Source organism: Oryzias melastigma, linkage group LG18 (assembly GCF_002922805.2).
Source record: "Oryzias melastigma strain HK-1 linkage group LG18, ASM292280v2, whole genome shotgun sequence".
NCBI classification, from domain to species: Eukaryota; Metazoa; Chordata; class Actinopteri; order Beloniformes; family Adrianichthyidae; genus Oryzias; species Oryzias melastigma.
Window position 1 is genome coordinate 3,540,612 of NC_050529.1, and position 7,322 is coordinate 3,547,933.

General features: G+C 38.1%; 1 long non-coding RNA gene across 1 annotated transcript; it reads left to right on the plus strand.

Moving 5' to 3' along the window:
• The first annotated feature begins 981 nt into the window (after positions 1-981).
• Positions 982-4,341, plus strand: LOC112139920. Its single transcript, XR_002918080.2, has 5 exons — positions 982-1,083; positions 2,313-2,362; positions 2,456-2,502; positions 3,688-3,779; positions 4,070-4,341. It is a non-coding gene; the product is annotated as an uncharacterized LOC112139920 (long non-coding RNA).
• Positions 4,342-7,322: the final 2,981 nt, after the last annotated feature.

Below are 7,322 nucleotides of genomic sequence, written 5' to 3' on the forward strand. Positions count from 1 at the left end.
ATCCTCTATAAATGAACATGTCATTTTGGTTTCTGCGTGGTGGAAACGTGACGTCTCTAATGTGAATGTTCTCTGAATGTTAATGAGGAACTCATATTTGAACATCTTTCACTTTAAAAAGGGGCGGAGACCGCAGAGAACTCTAAGTTTCCTGAAGAAAACCTGCTACCGACCAGGTTTCGTTCACAGACTCAGTTACCATAGTGATTGATTCTGAGTTCAGCTTAACCCGCTTCTTGGAACGGGCTTGGTTTGACCCACTTTCCCGGGTTTAAGTTATCTCTCTTTCTGGAACCGAAAACTCGGAGTTTTACTGAATTTGGAGTTCACGAACTCAGAGTTCCAACAAAACCTGCTTCTTGAAACGGGCCCCAGGATATGAACCCTATCCACTAGAAATCAGTATAAACCCAATGGCTCAGTTTCAACCCATAAACAGTAAAGAACTGCAGGACATTCTGTGTCAACTGAACTCCTCCTCCTACTGTCTGGATATTCTACCCACAAGCTTTTTCAAAAAAGTTTCAAAGATCCTGGAACCAGCCCTGCTCCAGATTGTGAGCTTGTCTTTAATATCTGGTGTTTTCCTAGAACTACTGAAAACAGCTGGAATCAAACCTCTCCTAAAAAACGACAGTCTAGACAAAACTTCACATCTGAGCCAACAGAAATTACATGTGGAGTGCCCAAAGGCTCCATCCTAGGACCACTTCTGTTTAACATCTACATGCTCCCACTGGCCCAGGTTATAAAGAACAACAACATTAGTTATCATGGTAAATACTTGTACACTTAAAAAAATGATTCAAGCCCCTCTTAAAGGTGACACATTTAGATTCAATTCATTTTACTCAAATTTAGTAGTTAATCAGAAAATTATTTATATCTCATTCATGTTAACTAATGTTATTTAATAGCAAAACCCTCTGATCCATTAACTCAAAATTATTAAGTTTTATTTTGTCCGCCTCCCTGTGCGCATGTGCATGTGGTTCAACGGTCTCTCCCTCCCTCCATGTCTCCTTCCCGCACTATCAGAAGCTGCACGTCGGACTTCGGGTTTGAAAATAGAACTAATTCCTGGTAAGTATCCTTTGATTTTCCGGTTTCCTCGTGTTCCTATTAGTAGCATCACTACGGCGCAGTCCGCGAAGTTGCGCGGTTTTACGTAAAACTATGGCAATAGTGAAAACGGCTCGTGTTTCTCGTTTTAAAAAAGTCGGACTATCTTAACTAGCTTGGCTAACCGTGACTGCTGTTACCATATTTCGAGCCGTACAGAATGCTGCTTTTGAGTCGATAAGGTTTAGAAAGAACGTCTCGTTTACACGAGGAAGAGATTGATCTGTTTATATACTTTGAGAGGGTTCACCAAAAAAACAAAAACAAAAAAGGCGCCATGATGCAAAATCGGTGGCAAAATAGCAGGGTCCGGGGTTGCCAGGTAGTTACGGTTTTCCAGCCCAAAAGTCACCTAAAAGCTGAAAACCCACAGAAAATGGCTGCTATTCGTACGTTTTTTAAATGAAACCAAGAACAAAGAATTGATGGAAATTCTGTGAGGTTTGGGGCTGGTTTTCATCGTGTCTTTATTTTACCTTTGTTTTCCCCTCCTCTGTTTCTAGGTGTGTTGATTTGTTTTCCTTCTACCTGGTCATATGTTCTTCAATTGGGTGCACCTGTGTATCATTATTGGTTTCAGTTTAAAAGGCTTGTGTTGTCTTCCACTTGTTGCCGGATTGTTTTGTGTACTACTCTCGAGTACTACGAGCCTTCCAGCTTCTTAAAGAAACTTATCAAAAGAAAGAAAAGAATTAAAACTTAATCCTTCTGCGAAAATCTGCCTCTGCGTTTGTGTCCACATTCGGACCCTGACAAATTCATATTGGCCACATGTAATCCCGTGGCCAAGATGCACATTGCTGCATTACCCAGATGCATTTAATGTGCGTTCCAGTTTGAGTGACCCATTATCATTAGCAATAACCTCCTTTCCTGCCCAATATTGACATTGATAAATTTTATTTTGTTCTACCTCTAGTTCCTTCTTTAGATCATGATGTTTTAATATTGGTTAAATATGATGTAATGTCATGCAATTAAAAGTATGTATTGAAGTATACATTGTATGTTTTATACCTTCTGAATTATATCATATACTGTATTTGAGAAATTCAGCCTTGTTTTTTTTCCCTGTTAATGTAAATATAATTGATATTTTTAAATTTCGTCATATGCAATTTTGACACTTATGACCAAGTATTCTGGTAAGTTTATTGCTCATCTAATGTATTTGTCTACATATTTTTCAGAATGATCATCACTGTTACCAGGAGTTATCTGTGGCAACCTCCGTGTAATAGTAAGTAAATATGAAGTTTGCTCTTAGCAGTTGATAATCAGTATTATGTAAATTTGTTTAAGCAATAGTTGTGGGCTTTTTTGCCTTTTTCAGGTTGATGTCTGGACATGCAAAGCATGCAGTTTGGAGTCATCTAGCAGGTATTTGTTATTCAAGTATTATAGAGAGACTCATGGGCATTTAGTGGGCAGTCATCTTAACCCTTGTGCTATCCTGGGCATGTTTACATTAAAAGAAGGCTCATCTGAACCCTGCAAGACAACGCGCTGAACATTTTTTTCTAGGATTTTTATCTTCTCTGGTGTCTGTGGCAGACATAAAATGCTGTCCACTTTTGTCATGGTAGGGATCACACATCAATATACAATGGGGTCATCTGGACCCCATGAGAGAGCAAGAGGGTTAAAAGTCATGCAACATTCCTCCTTTTTCCAACTTCCACCAGTTTGTCCTCTTCTCTGTCTTTGCCCTCTCTTTCTTCATCTTCTTCACCACCAGAGTCATCCTACACACCACCATCCTGTGCTGTCTGGAAACACTCTCACCAACCACTACTTTACAGTCACTGATCTCCTTCAGATTACACCGTCTACACAAGATGTAGTCTATCTGTGTGCTTCTACCTCCACTCTTATAGGTCACTCTATGTTCCTGTCTCTTCTCAAAGAATGTATTCACTATCGCCATTTCCATCTTTTTTGCAAAATCAACCACCATCTGTCCTTCTACATTCCTCTCCTGGATACCAAACCTGCCCATCACCTCCTCATCACCTCGGTTTCCTGCACCAACATGACCATTGAAATCTGCACCAATGACAACTCTCTCATTTCCAGGGATGCTCATCATCACTTCATCAAGATCCAACCAGAACTTCTCCTTCTCTTCCAGCTCACATCCTACCTGTGGGGCATACCCACTAACAACATTGAACATCACACCCTCCATTTCTATCTTCAGACTCATCACTCTATCTGACACTCTTTTTACCTCCACAACACTCCTAACAAACTCCTCCTTTAGGATAACTCCTACTCCATTTCTCTTCCCATCTCCACCATGATAGAACAACTTGAACCCTGCTCCTAAACTTCTAGCCTTGCTACCTTTCCACCTGGTCTCCTGGACACACAGTATGTCTACCTTTCTCCTCTGCATCATGTCCACTAACTCTCTACCCTTTCCTGTCATAGTTCCAACATTCAAAGTCCCAACTCTCAGTCCAACACTAGTGACTTTCCTCTTCTTTTTTTTCCTATGTCTAAATGCAAAACACATTTTCCCATACTCACATTTGGACAAATGTATTTTTGTTTTTGCATTAGTGTGACGACATTGACACAAGGAGGAGCGTGTTCCCAAAGGTTTGGCGATCTACTTGACTGAAGATCCAGACTCTTTCTTCAAGGAATATTTTGTAAGTTTATCTTTCTTTATTACCCAGCTTGAAACAGACCATTTCACACCAAAATGTTGTTTGATGAGACACTGTAATCAATTGGTTCAAACCTATGTCTTATTCTTAAGAATGCATCATGTCTGGATCATCTGAAGGTACTCATAAGAACCTGACACTGGAGGTCACTTTTTAATGACCAGGTTTGAATGTTTAGAAATTGTGGTCAGTTTTGCTTTTGGAGAAGTAAAACAAAAATGGAGCCACCTGTAGATTTTTTTTGTTTTTAATAGTTATTTGTTGTGTTTCAGACCTCTTCCACTGAAAACGACATCGCAGAAAGCATTCCAGCTACGGTCAGCCATCTCAGAAGAAATGGGATTGGATGTTGCCGTTGGAATTGAAGGTGTTCAAGACCTCAGGAACACACATTAGACACATTAGAAGAACTCCTTTTCTACCAAACTAAATTGTGGTAATTGGCTTTGAGGTCTTTTGAATTCCTACATATCCTAAAGTTTTTGCCATTTCTTTTTCTCCTTTTTTATTTCCCCTTTTCAAGATCTGCTTAAAATCTTGTAGAGTGAAACTGGTTTTAGTGTAAAGTCCACATTTTATTTTTTAAAAAGAATTTTATATATTACAAATTGATTTTTAAACTGTCAGGGTATGCATCTTCATGTATTGTGGGGACTGAGTTTTATCCTCAGTTTATTTTTACATATTTTCATTTTTCAGAAGTGCTTCTATTTTTTCTTTAGCTAGTGGGATATTGGGTGTCACCAACATCTCACATAACAACTGCATTGCTAGAACAAATTGTATTTGGTAGAAAAGTTACCTCCGTGTTTGTAATTTACTTACTGATTTATTAGAAGTTAATACACAATGAAAAACACAATATGTTTTGAAGACATTATGAAGGTTGTGGCTTTAATTATTGTTGGCAACATTTTGCTTACTCCTGCTTTGTAAAACAACAGGCCCTTATAGAGACATGAACTTCTCATTTCACTGAGCCAATCACTGATCGAAATACCCATTTGTAATTATTTTGGTATGAGACTGTGCCTTATCTTATAAGTGGATAGATGTTAAATTAATAAAAACAAAAACACTTACAATCTTATCAGCTTTGGATCAATGTTCAAAGCATTTCCAGTCGTCTTTTAATTATGATTATGCTGTTTTTAGCGAAAATGCATAAAGACAGTTTATGCATAATAGCAAGAGTCCAATATAAATTTGCCTCTGAGTTGTGGGCAGAACTGTTGGCTCAGAAGTCAACCTGTCAATGTTTCTCATCATCCCTCTGTTTACACTCTCTACCGCTGGCCTACAGCTTCTTAAAACCCCAATATAACATTAGCAACCAAATCAAAATTATCCAGCTGTACAGTTTTGAGCCAGGTGCAGAGGAAATCAAAGACATACATGTATCTATTTGTCTATAAGTGGCACATCAGAATGGATGAGAACCGGGAGCTTGTGGCCTGCTGATTTTAACATCTGTATCACTTCTACAAGATATTAAAAATACTTTTTTCCCCCCTCCTCCGGATTCACAACAATTTAAATAAAGAAATACTTAAGCTTAATATTCTTTATGTCCTTCATCTTGAGAAAAAAGTTATAAGAATACGTTAAAAACACCAGAAACTTTATTTTTATTTGAGTGTATCTTTAAAAACCTACACACCGCTGTTTTTGATACTTTTAATAGATTTTCCACTTACAGGAGACAATTCTGACATGACAGGGTGGCATAGCCTTCAGGACTGCTGTTTTGATCAGGCAATTTTATTACCAAGATGTTGAATAGAGCTTCAAGGACACCCCATGCTATGGTCCCAGATGGTTGCAGAACAGTGGGGATTCAGCTTGTCCTCCAAGATCACAGCTGGTGAAGCCCCATGGGGATCAAATACCCACACACTGATTTAGAACTAAAACCAGCAGGTTTGGTGACCAAGTGTGCTTTACACAAAAATATTTGAGTGTAAAGGGTGTCATAAAGGTCGACATCTCATCGTAATAAGCATTGCAGTTACTACAACTGGATTCTGTTTTGACTGAAAATTATACTTGAAGGTTTCTGACCACTGTAGATACAAAAGATGTGTACACTTTAAGACGTGTGCCTTCTTTATTTTAAAAACTACAAAATATTCAATGTCTGTTTGAATGCTCACAGCAAAAGCTGCACTGAAGATGGATAAGTAAGTACATCATTAAAATATTGGAAGTTTAGAGGCTGAGCAGAATACATTGTAACAGTTGAAAGTGCATACATGTGCACTGAAAAAGTGAAACATTGGTGTTGGGGAGGTCAGAGTAACACCAATTCATTTAGGCTATCACTCAAAAAAATGATTCAAGCCCCTCTTAAAGGTGACACATTTAGATTTAATTCATTTTACTCAAATTTAGTAGTTAATCAGAAAATTATTTATATCTCATTCATGTTAACTAAAGTTATTTAATAGCAAAGACCCTCTGATCCATTAACTCAAAATTATTAAGTTTTATTTTGTCCGCCTCCCCATGTGCATGCGCATATGTTTCAACGGTCTCTCCCTTCCTCCATGTCTCCTACCCGCACTATCAGAAGCTGCACGTCGGACTTCGGGTTTGAAAATAGAACTAATTCCTGGTAAGTATCCTTTGATTTTCGGGTTTCCTCGTGTTCCTGTTAGTAGCATCACTACGGTGCAGTCCGCAAAGTTGCGCGGTTTTACGTAAAACTATGGCAATAGTGAAAACGGCTCGTGTTTCTCGTTTTTAAAAAGTCGGACTACCTTAACTAGCTTGGCTAACCGTGGCTGCTGTTACCATATTTCGAACCGTACGGAATGCTGCTTTGAGTCGGTAAGGTTTAGAAAGAACGTCTCGTTTACACGAGGAAGAGATTGATCTGTTTATGTACTTTGAGATGGTTCGCCAAAAAACAAAAACAAAAAAGGCGCCATGATGCAAAATCGGCAGCAAAATAGTAGTGTCTGGGGTTGCCAGGTAGTTACGGTTTTCCAGCCCAAAAGTCATCTAAAAGCTGAAAACCCACAAAAAATGGCTGTTATTCGCACGTTTTTAAATGCGACCAAGAAGAAAAACATTGGTGGAAATTCATTTTGGCCACATGTAACCCTGTGGCAAAGATGCACATTGCTGCATTACCCGGATGCATTTAATGTGCGTTCAAGTTTGAGTGACCCATTATCATTAGCAATAACCTCCTTTCCTGCCCAATATTGACATTGATAAATTTTATTTTGTTCTACCTCTAATTCCTTCTTTAGATCACGATGTTTAAATATTGGTTTAATATGATGTAATGTCATGCAATTAAAAGTATGTATTGAAGTATACATTGTATGTTTTATACCTTCTGAATTATATCATATACTGTATTTGAGAAATTCAGCCTTGTTTTTTTCCCCGGTAAATGTAAATATAATTGATATTTTTAAATTTACTATTATGCAATTTTGACACTTCTGATGACCAAGTATTCTGGTAAGTTTATTGCTCATCTAATGTATTTGTCTACATATTTTTCAGAATGAT